Consider the following 12,771-nt stretch of genomic DNA (forward strand, 5'->3'; position numbering starts at 1 on the left):
TGGGCTGTAGTGGAAGGGACTGGAGGAGGGTGTTTTGGCTATTCCCACCTACAAGGCATCCCATTTGCTGAGGCTCCCGCCCATCAGCAGTTCCAGCTAATCAGCACCTGGGATCCGGGTCTTGGGGCGGAGCCTAAATAGGCACCGTATTTCTTTTGCCTACATCTCCCATCATGCCCCGCGCATGAAAGGAGCCCCATAGAAGCAGGGACTGCAACTCCCGTAATGCCCTGCGCTCCAAAAAACAACGGGATCCGCCCTTATCTTTCCCATAAGTGTCCCCGAGACACTCCAGGATCCTTCAGTGCCTCCTCAGCGCCCATTCCTGACCCCCTAAAAAGCGTCCTCGGATCCCCTGAGTGCTCCCAACCCCACAGATGCCCGGTACAGCTACTTCTGGGAATTCATCTCCTCTCATCCCCCGCGGCCCCAGAGCCCCTCAGAAAACAGTCCCGCGCCTAAAACTCCTGCTGTGACCCGTGCCCTAAAGAGCCCAGTTAGAGATCCCAGACCTCCTCCCAAGGACTCTGAAGACGTTTACGTTCCCCTCGAGGGCCTCAAGTCGCGGCTTGGACACAAAAGTGTCCCGCAAGAGCCTTCTCTGATCTCCAAATATCGTGTTCGAGCCCCTTTCGGGACTACAGCTCCCATGATGCTCCGCGGAAAACGTCCGGCGCTATTCCAGCCGGGACTTCTTCTCCCGTCGTGCCCCGCGCCCCACCGAGAGCCATTGCAGCTGCACCTCGAACTCCCGTGATGCTCCGCGGCCCCGTTAGACCGTATGATACTGCGCCTACAACTCCCATCAACACCCGCGCCCCAGAGCGCCCGGTTCGAGTCACCCAAGGGCCCGCCCGGACCCCGAAGGGCCCCAAATTCCCCTCCCTGACCTCCAAGGGCCCCCCTGCACCCCCAAGTGCTGCCCCAGACCCTGAACTGTCCCTCAGAATCCCTGAGTGCCCCTCCAAGTGCCCACCCGTCTCCCCCAAGTGTCCTCCAGACCCTCAAGTTCCCTCTGAATTCCCTCCCCAGACCCAAAACTGCCCCAAATATGTTCCCGAAATGTCTCCATGGACTCCAAGGTGCCCTCACCCGCCCTCCCCCCCGGCCCCGTATTGTAAAAAGAATTTTAAGCAGATGGCAAAAAGAGTACAAATGTATCTAATTACCAGAAAGATGAATAAATAAATTACTGCTAGAACTTAATTAATTAATGAAGGTGGGAGAAACCACAATTACTTGTTTTTAAAATTTTAAAAGTTTAATACTAATGGAATGGTTATTAAAATACTAATACAATTTGAGTAATAATAATTTGGACAATTTGAATTGGGATAATATGAGACAATAAAGAGAAAGAGTTACGGACATCCAGGTACCTTTTTCTGGGCAGCACGAGCCCAGTAAAGGACACCCGTTATCAAAGGATTAACCCTTAAACCAATAGCCCGTTGCATAGTCATAGACTTCATACATGATGCATAAATTCCAGTCAAATACAGGATTCCGTCTGGTCATCATCAAATTCTTCCTTCTAATCTGAACAGCGCCTTTGAGGCGGGAAGAAGTTTGTTTCTTCTGATAAGAGGGCAATAAATTATTTTTCTCTTAAAGATTTAGGTGTCCTGGGGCTGCTATCTGCTGTGGTGCCTCATTCCATTCTTAAAAATCCCACTAACATAGTTTCTATTTTAACTACAAAAGCTACCTTTTAATTACAGGACTACATTTAGTATTAAAATGTTAATACAGCACTACTAATCAAGAAATCAAAATACATGTGGTAAATATCTGCATAGAGCCATTTAATATGCACTTTTAATAAAGGGAATTGTCTTACTTAGAAACATTGAGCATTAACTTTCTCGGCTACTAAAAATGCCTTGATTTTTTCTATATAAATATAAAGACTAGGTAATAAAAACCAATAGTGTAGTTATAAATATAAATACTTATAACAAATATATAAATAATAAAATATTAACATTAAATAATGCATTACAGAATAAAAATTAATAAATTGCATGAACATTTTTGGATGTTTTGGGATCTCAGTGAGGTTGGCGGTGCGGGTCAGGTTGTCCAAACAGGCTCAGCCTGCAAGGGGCTCATTCTTATCCATGCCCAGACCTCCTAAGGAGACAATCAGCATCAAGATCACTTGGGGAACGCTTCTCTCACCTCTTCAGTGAACTGAAAAATAATAAAATGCACCCTTGATTAAAAACCAATCAGGAGGTGCATTTTGGAATCTCCCTCCTGAAGACAACTCCAAACTGAATCCAATCCCTGCACAAGCCCTGGAGACTCAAAGACAATGGAAGGGAGACAAAGAGCTCCTGAGGCCTTTCTGTATTTTAATCAGCACCACACTGGATTTGGGGCTGGCTCCAGGAGCCTCAGGCACGCAGAGAAGGATGAAGAAACTGCTCAAGGAGTCAGCAGCAAAACTCCAAGTGCCTTGGAGCATGGCTGGGCACCAGGGAGGGCAGGGAGTGCCCAAGGCTGCCCAGGGCCTGGTGAGAGCAGATCCTTGAGGGCAGGATTGCAGGGAGCCCAAGGCTCTGAGCAGGGAACTGCAATGCTGAGCAAGGCCTGGCTTGGCTGCAGGAAGCAGAAAGGCCAAGCCCTGAGCCCAGCCTGGGCCAGCAGGGCCTGTCCCTCACGGCTGCCTCGGGGCTCTTGGTGGGCCAGGGGGATGTGAGGGGCAGCAAGGACAAATGGCATCAACTTGCAGCCCCTGCCAGCTGTGATAAATGGGCCCCGGAGACCAGCTCCTTTAAAAGGCCTTTATTAAAGTCAGCTCTGGGTGGGGAACCCGAGGGGTTGCGCACACTGCCACTGCTCCACTGGACGACGCTGAGGAGGAGGAGTGCAGCTTTGTCTTTTGGCACAGCTGGGGCTTCCATCCTCACGAGAGTCCTTAGGAAGGTGATGTTGGCTCGTATTCCAGAGGTATCTTTCAAGCTGGGTACTATCAAAATTATGGTGACAGGACGGAATCCAGCTCTGGTCTAGAGTGGGTGACTTATTGTGGTTCTGGTGGGTTAAAGTCAAAGTTTATGCGCTGGTTTGTTGTTTTGAGAGGGTTCATATAGTTCCCACAGCCTCTCATTTGAATTCAGTCCGGGTGCAAGTCCTCCGGGGTGCAGGGGAGCAGGGGAAGTGGTTCTGGATGGGAATGGATACAAATCCCAGGTGAGAGGGAAAGGGGTACAAATACAGAGTATGACGGGGAGAGATACAAATACAAGGTAAAATAGTAACATCTAACAGTGGCAACTAAAGGCAAGTCTTAGAATTCTAACATTCAATGTTTAGCAGCACACTAACATGGGGTACAAATAGAGAGTATGATGAGGAGAGATACAAATAGAGGGTAATATAGCAACATTTAACAAGGACAACTAAAGGCAAGTCCTAGAACTCTAACATTCAATGTTTAACAACAGACCAACACTTCAAATTAAGACTTTATCAACTTCATAAACATCAACGACCAATTACTACTCTAAAAAAGAGCTGTCATCTCCAGGATTTTATTTCCTCACAGTATCCCCTCTCTTTCTTTTTAATTGAGTTTAAGCGCACATCAATATGTAATTTCTGTTTCGTCGATATAAAACTTCCTTAACTTCTGATACTGGTCATAAACACATTTAGCTGTTTTATGTTCTTCTTCTTGACTTTCAATCATCATTATTTTGGTTTTGGCTTAGGCAGTTGTTTCTGAAAACTGTGTACATGATATAAACTTAATTAAACATGGGAGTAGGCAAGGTAAAACTATTAAACTTATTAATGCCGCCACTACTATAAAGATTACTTTCTTCCACCATTTCCCTTTAAAAGACCAAAAATCATCCCACCAACTGGTGCCTATTAGGGGAGTCCACTCCTGATTTCCCACATATGCTATTTTTCATATTTCTGTTGAGATGTTTCTTATTACCTCACTTCTATCATCGATTTTAAGGCAGCACTCTGATGAATTAAATTTTCCACATATCCCTCTTTCATCGGCTACTAAGTAATCAACTGCAAGTCGAATTTGGTAGATGACAGTTCTAGTTTGGGCCAGTTGGTAATTAATATGGTCAAGGACAAGTGATGTTCTGTTGGACACTACTTCTAGTACTGCCTGGAGTCGAATGATCCTACTGAGCATGTAAATTGGAGTACGATATCCCCAGGATCCATCCTGGGCCCAAGTTGCAGGTCCATATGTGTTAATTATCTCTTCTGCTGTCCAGATTGTTCCCTTCCAGGTTTGTTTTCTCCCCAGGTCAATTATATTCCTCTTTTTCTGGTTAGTCTTTCTCAAATTGTCATACAATGGAACCCCTAAACTTGACCTGGATTCCTTTGGCAATAGAAAGAAAGCAGGTTTGATGACACCTATAGTGCAGCTTCCCATCCAGTCTCCTGGAAGAGTAGTATAGGCTGTGTTGCCACAAATCCAAAATAGATGATCGGGGGCTTTCCAAAAGATGTCTCGGACTTCCCAAGGGTATTCTCATTATTTACATATTTGTCTTATTCCCCAAAAGGGGTTTACCCCTTTTTCTGCACATTTGTACAGCCTATAGCCTTCAGGATAAATGCACCCCTTTTCCTTTTTCCCAGTGGACCATTATTGATTTGGCTCTTGGGGAATCCATCTAGCATTTAAGTCTTCAATCTTTAGATACCTCTTGCATGCCATATTTCCCACTGGGCTATTATATCTCTTCCCTGTCCTTATTATGCATTCTTCCCCAATTACTTTAGATTTTAAGTCCCATTGTTCTTTCCTTCTTTGTCCTAAAATGTGAGGTTTCTGTCCTGTGTTGCCTTCTAGATCAAGGTAGGCGACCTGGTTCTGAGGTACAGCTCGACAGCCCTCTCTCTAGGGCCGTTCGGGCCAATGACATACGCAGACACCAATGTGGTGGACGGTCAAAAGGCGTTTATTACTTCTTCTCATGGGGTCTTATAGTCTTAGGGGTCTCTACGTCAAAAAGGGGTTTGTCCTTCTTACCTATGGTTAGTAGGGGATGGAAAAGTACTGGGTAAGGGATGGAAAGTTACTGGCTTCAGTGGGGCAACATTCCTATTGTTAGTGGGACCACATTCCTATGTTAATTTCTTATCTATGAGTACCTGAGGGTCTTATCTATGGGGAACCGAGGGTCCTGGCTTTCCGTGACATCGCGAAATCCTCCGCAGCGCCTCTTCCCTAGCTACCACATCTCCCCCTCCCTTTTCACAAATGAATGAGGTAGTCGTGTACATAGATACTGAATTGAGGTATAAAGTTGTAACTTGACAAGGGAAAGGGATTTTGGGAGACCTGAGTAAGCTTTTGCCGGAAAAGTTTCGAAAATCTTGTGACTGGCAGTGTTTTTTGGTGGAATTCCCTGGTTGAATTCACAGCAATTTTCGTCGCCCTATGAACAGGATGTTGGTCAGTTCCAGGCGGCTCTGAACGAATGAGACCAGCTTGTTCAGCAGGCATGGTCCGAAGGTGACCGTTAGAAACAGCATCGCCAATGGACCTATCAGGGCAGAAATCAAAGTGGTTAGCCATGGTGATTGATTGAACCAGGATTCGTACCAGCTCTGTTGGGCTTCCCTGTCTTTCTGCCTCTGGGCCAGTCTGTTCCGGAGTTCTGCCATGGAGTCTCTCACAACTCCCGTGTGGTCTGCATAGAAACAGGACTCTTCTTTCAAGGCGGCACACAGGCCCCCTTGCTGCATGAACAGGAGGTCCAGGCCCCGCCTGTTCTGCAAGACCACTTCTGAGAGTGAGGAGACTGACTTCTCTAGATAGGAGATGGATTTCTCGATCCTCTGCAGGTCCTCGTCAATCGTTGCCTGCAGTTGGGACAGTCCTTGATGCTGGGTCGCTAGGGATGAGACACCCGTGGCCGTTCCTGCTGCTCCCAGGCCGAGCAGCATTGCGATAGTTACACCTGTCATTATTTCTCTTTTGTGGATCCGGCTGGGTCCCTCAAGAAGATGGTACATCTCTTCATCTGAGTGGTACAAGACCCTAGGAACAATCAGAACTTGGACACAGAAGTCGTTAGAGTCATTGAATTTGGGAAGGAACACACAAGGATGTGGAGAGCATTATTAATAATTGGTTAGCTGAGAAAGGCCACACTGACATAATGCCGCTGGTTAAACTGAAGGAGAAAAGTCAGCAGTCAGCAAGCTAAAAGGAAGAGTCAGCAGCGACCTTGCTGCAACATGAGGATAGGGAGTTGAGATTAGCCCTGAATACATCCTAAGAATATGTAGAAAGTATCAAAAGTAGAACCATAGGAATGTAGAAGTAGGCGTAGGTGCTGATATGCAAGCTGACCAATCCTGAGCTCAACTTTTGCAATATGTATGAAGCTCATTATTAACTGTATTTAACCCGCCGTACTGATCAATAAAATCGAGCCTGTGATGATCAAAATGATGTCCTGGTTCCCTTCCGTCGACAAATGGTGGAGAATGCGGGCATAACCGAATCTCTGCCCTTTTTCTCGGATTAAAAGAAAAAGGGATTACGCCACGGTCCGGAAGTTGGGTTTGGGTCCCAGCAGCCGGGACGGTGCCGGAATTTGAAGCACCCTTAAGGTTCACAACGGTGACTTAAGCCAATACGTGTCGCAGGAGCCTGGAGAGCTGCAACAGCGCGCGCTGATTAATAGGTATGGATAGGCAAGCGGCATATGATTTATTTACCGCCTATTTAGAGCGGCGTGGGATAAAAGGGATAGATTTAAAAAAGGAGTTACCAGGGTTATTAGCTTATGGCCATGCTAAGGGTATCTTTTCTAATCCTCATACAGTTCATGAGTTATCAGAGTGGAGAAAGTTTGGGGAAATATTGTGGGATACAGTACTAGATGATGATAAGTCAGCAAAGAAATTCGGGAAGTTATGGCGGGTGGTGTATAACACGTTACTTCAGCAGGTCTCTGAGAGAAAGGCAGCAGAAAGGGCAACAGAAGCTCATAAGAGGAATATAGGGTATGGTCGTGAAGATGATCCCCTGGCACCCTCTGTAACTAAGGTACTTATGCCTAAGAGTCCCCAGCAAAGTGGTGTGGAGGATTTCTCTATAGGCGCAGTGGAACCGTCTGCACCTTTCCTGTCAGAGGGGGAGGGCGAGTCGGATGGTGGGGGGAGGGGCAAGCCAGCTTCGCCTCCGCCGCCAGCCTTGCCTCCGCCGCTACCCCTCAATGAGCCGGCTCCGGTTACAGCTTCGGCGGGGGAGGGGCCCATTTCCCCGCCCGAGCCGGCTCCAGCGGGGGGGCTGGTCCCCCTCCGCAGGCAGGCTCTGCTTGAGCCGGCTCCGGTTTCACTGTCAGCTCCAGCGGGGGAGGGGGGGCTCCCGCTTCCCCCGCGCGAGCCAGCCTCTGCTTCACTGCCCCCCCCGCGCGAAACCTCGGTGTCTGCACCGAAGCGCCAGCAGCATAGCACCCTTAAAGGGCCAGATCCCATCCCAGGGGCACACCGTGATCCATGGGGGGAGATGGCTAAACAGAGGAGGGAAGCTTGGGCTGCTCTGGCGAAAGAAGTAATGCAAATGGGGGATGGTGAGGCGGTGGAAATAGCTTCTAGTCTTGCATGTCCAGTTACATACACACCACAGTATGATGCACAGGGGAACCTTACGCATAATATAGCAGAATATACTCCCTTAGATTGGAAGCTGTTAACTCAGCTACGTTCTACGTTTAGTCAGTTTGGAGTAAAAAGTGAACCTGTTAAGCAAATGTTAGATTATCTTTTTAATACTCAGGTTTTATGTCCTAATGATTTAAGAGGAATAGTTCGGTTGATATTTACTCAGCATCAGCAGTTATTATTTAATGCCCATTGGCACGCGTTGGTAAATGAATCGGTTGCTGTACAACGAGCCCAGGGAGACCCATTACATGGGGTGACAGTAGAGGAGCTGATGGGCTTAGGGGCATATTTGCGTACAGAGGCACAGATGATATCGGGAGCTGATAAACTTAGAGAGTCTATGAGGTTGGTGCGTGCTGCAATAGATATGGTTAAAGAGCCAGGAGGGTTACCGGCTTATATGGGTATTAAGCAAGGAAGGGAAGAATCATTTGGAAATTTTATAGATAGAGCAGCTACTGCTATAGATCGGGCTGGTGTGGCAGATTACATGAAGGGGGCGCTATTGAAGCAGTGTGCCTTGCAAAATAGCAATCCAGCAACCCAGAGAGTGTTAGCTACTTTAGGGGCAAATTGGACTATTGAGGAAGCATTAGAGCGAATGGCATTAATGCCAACAGCTTCACAGGCATTTATAGCAGAAGCCTTAAAGGAATTAGGATTGGGGTTGCAAAAGCAAGCAGAGTCCACCCAAAATCAGGTGCTAGCTGCTCTTGCTCCTCTCCGAAATGGCTCTCTGGCATTCACTCAAGGGGGCTCGAAGCCATTCCTCAAGTGTTACCGATGCGGCAACGAAGGACATACACGCCGAACGTGCCGAGCAACTGGCGTATGGTGTCAACACTGCCGATCCAGCTCCCACAACACTACGGCTTGTAGGCGCCGGTCGGGAAACCATTTGCAGAGCGCGAATCATGGGGGCCGCGCCCAGACACAAGTTGCCGCCGTGACATCGGAGACACCAGCAGCTGCCGTGACATCGCTGCCACCTCCTGTCTGCAACCCGCAACAACCGGGAGCCTCGGCTTGGACTTATCAGCAGCAGTAGATGTCACACTAATGACGAACCGGCCTGAGAGGATACCCACTGGAATAAAGGGTCCTCTTATACTAAATGGACAAACATGTGGAGCATTATTGCTGGGACGTTCCTCTATAACTATGTTGGAATTATTTGTTTTGCCTGGTGTTATCGATGCGGACTTTACAGGGGAAATACAAATTATGGCTTACACCCTTTATCCTCCGATTAAAATTACAAAAGGACAACGCATTGCACAATTGGTACCACTGTCACAAATGACATCAGGAATACAATCATTTACTGGGCAAGCACGGGATGAAAAAGGTTTTGGCTCTACCGGTGTTACACTTTTAACCGTGGATTTACAAAATAGACCAAAACAAAAGGTTGAAATTACCTATGGGCATCAAAGCATAACCCTTTATGGATTATTGGATACAGGAGCAGATACTAGCATCATTTCTCCAGAAGCCTGGCCACAACATTGGCCTCTATTTCCTTCATCAAACATGCTCACAGGAGTAGGAGGATTTACATTGGCAAGCAGGTCGCCGTCTTTGTCTGTGTGCATTGAGAATCAACAAATATCTGCTGTGTTTTCAATTGTTCAACTGCCTCCTACAGTTTCCTGTTTAATTGGAAGGGACATTTTAACACAATTGGGAGTGGTGTTAACTAATCAGCACCCTTTGGGGTAATTGCCATTGCTTGGACTTTCCCCATTCCACTCACCTGGAAAACGGATACACCGGTGATGGTTAAGCAATGGCCATTAAAAGGGGAGAGTCTTATGCATGCCCATGAATTGGTACAGGAACAATATACAAAGGGACACCTGCGACTGTCCACAAGCCCTTGGAATACACCTATTTTTGTAATCAAAAAGAAATCAGGGAAATATCGTTTGATACATGATTTGAGGGCTGTAAATGACCAAATGGAACCAATGGGGGCCTTACAGCCTGGTCTTCCAAATCCAGCTATGATTCCAGAACACTGGCCACTTTTAATTATTGACCTAAAGGATTGTTTTTTCACTATTGGCCTGCATCCTGATGACATGAAGAGATTTGCTTTTACTTTACCAGCAATAAATCGTGGGGAACCAGATAAAAGATTTGAATGGACATCTCTTCCGCAGGGCATGCGCAACTCTCCCACTTTATGTCAGCTTTATGTTGATGCAGCATTACAGCCACTACGTTGTAAATGGCCAGCAACTATAATATATCATTACATGGACGATATTTTGTTTGCACAGCAACAGCCATTCTCCTCTTTACAGATTAACACCATTAAAAATACTCTTGCTGCATATTCACTTGTTATTGCTGCAGAGAAAATTCAGACTACAAAGCCCTGGAAATATTTGGGATGGACTTTGACGGATCAAATAGTGATACCACAAAAATTGGAATTACAATTGGACATTAAAACTCTACATGATGCACAGAAGTTGCTGGGAGACTTACAGTGGCTGAAGCCTATTGTGGGAGTAGCAAATCACTTATTAGAAGCCCTACGACCTTTGTTAAAAGGTGTGGACCCTACTACTCCTGTACACCTGACAAAGGAGCATCATCTTGCTTTGCAGCAAATTAGTAACTGTGTACAGCAAGGGTATGTGTCTCGTCGACAACTCGACCACCCCATTGACCTTACTATTTGGAATAGCCCTTGCCACTTGCTTGGTGCTCTCTCTCAGTTGCAAAAGAAAACGGGGGAGATACGGGTGTTGGAATGGTTATCACCACCACTACAGCATAAGAAAACAATATCTTCAAAAATTGAACAATTGGCTGCATTAATCAAAAAGGGGCGTCTCAGAATTCTTGAAGTGGATGGTAGAGAACCTGCTACTATTAGATTACCTATGGAAAAAGAAACCTTGGACTGGTACTTGATAAATTCAAAGAATTTACAAGAAGCATTATTGATGTCACCTGCTAAAGTAGAGACTAGTAAATTAGTGCCTAGAGTTTTGCAATGGATGACAGAATGGAACTGGATTACTCGACCTTTGAGAGAAGAAAACCCCATAGAAGGAGCTATTACAGTTTTTACAGATGCAGGAAAGAAATCAAGGCGTGCTGCTGTCACCTGGCAAGAAAAAGGACAATGGAAGCATCAACTCCTCACAGCAGACCCTGCAGATAGCTTACAAACTTTGGAATTGTTAGCAGTAGTATGGGCGGTGTCCAACTTACAGGAGCCTTTAAATGTGGTCACAGACTCTATGTATGTTGCAGGAGTAGTCAAACGAATAGAGGAAGCAGCAATTAAGGAAGTGAACAATAAACGATTGTATGAGTTACTGATACAGTTAAGGAAGGCTTTACGAGAAAGAAATGCAGCATATTCTGTGATTCATATCAGGAGCCATAAGTGGTCTGAAGGTTTAGGAGAAGGGAATGAACGTGCAGATAAATTGGTTACCCTACCCATTGATAATTCTTGTCCTATTGACAAGCACACATTGGCCAGAGAAGCACATAGTAGATATCATCAAAATGCAAGAGGTTTGGCAAAACACTTTGAGCTGAGTTTGTCAGAAGCTAAGGCCATTGTCAGAGCATGTCCAACATGTAGTTATCATAATGGTGGGATAGGTCTAGGCATCGGGGTTAATCCTCGAGGTTTAAAAATAAATGAGATATGGCAAATGGATGTTACACACGTAGCCAGATTCGGTAAAGTCAAGCATGTGCACGTCACCATAGACACATATAGTCATTACATATGGGCTACGGCTCAGGCAGGACAGAAAGCTATACAGGTTATCAGACATCTGTTAAGTTGTTTCGCTGTTATGGGAGTTCCAAAGAGTATCAAAACAGATAATGGTCGAGGTTATGTAAGTGCTAGGGTCCGGAAATTTTTGAATCAGTGGTCTGTTAAGCACGTGACAGGTATTCCACACTCTTCTACTGGACAGGCAATAGTGGAAAGAGCAAACGGTACCCTTAAGCAGTATATTGAAAAACATCAAGATTTGACAGATCCACAAGCATGTTTGGCTAAGGTTTTGTATGTGATTAATCATTTATGCATTTTTGGGGAAGATGATACCCCCCCTGCAATTAAACATCATCCGAGGTCAGGTCAGGAAAATACTAAGGAAGCAGAGGTCTGGGTTAAGTATAAGAACCCAAGTACAGGATTATGGGAAAAACCTGCAAAGGTATTATATTGGGGTCGGGGGTATCTTTGTGTTTCCTCACCTACAGGGCCTTTGTGGGTGCCTGCTAAGTGGACTAAACCTGTTTTTGATGCAGCCTCTGGTGGATCGCCTTACGGAGGAGGACAAGGAGCGACTGGGGAAGAAACTGCTTCTAGTCCTACAACCACTACTGTTTCAATTGAAGGGGTACTCGGAAGCGGTGGACAGAGCACTGACACGTCACTATCGGACGGCCCAGGAGTTGATTGGTTTCATTGACTCATTATCAACTTTTCACTTAACAGATCCAGCGAAACTACATTGCCTTGACTGTCACAATTCACATTGTGCTGCCTGGATAGCTCTACGTTGTGGGGGTTGTAAAAGAACTTTTTGGATAGAACAATCATTATTACAGGATTTGTGGTGTCATACCTGTAAACACGAGCACACGTGGGGTAAAAGCTGGCAAGATGAATTAAGGAGACAAACGGGGCAAAACGCATATATAGCTTTAAATCTTTATGAGTCTCCTGAACAGAAGGTTCTTGCTTATTATCGATGGGAAATACAATGTATTGTAAATAGAATTAAGGTTCAAAGTAAATCACGTATAGTTTCTATAAGGTGTAGGAAATTAGTGCCTTTAACACAGCATTCAGTTGTAGGACCCTTCCAAGGGGATCCTGATAGAGCATTAGATTGCTGCGTTGATAAGTTGCAAAAATTAAGTTTGAAAGTGGCAGGACCAGTGAAATTAGGAGCAGCAAGATTGAAGATAGATAAGAAGAAGAAGGCAAAAAGGGGAACGGTCTCATTTGAATAGGGGTATCAGTGATTGCTAATTAATTTTCTATGATTAGAACAATTTTGCTGTTGTGGGACCCTCGGGAGGATATAGTTGTTGAGGAGGATA

This window comes from Melospiza melodia, unplaced genomic scaffold (genome assembly GCF_035770615.1).
Source record: "Melospiza melodia melodia isolate bMelMel2 unplaced genomic scaffold, bMelMel2.pri scaffold_34, whole genome shotgun sequence".
Lineage (NCBI taxonomy): Eukaryota > Metazoa > Chordata > Aves > Passeriformes > Passerellidae > Melospiza > Melospiza melodia.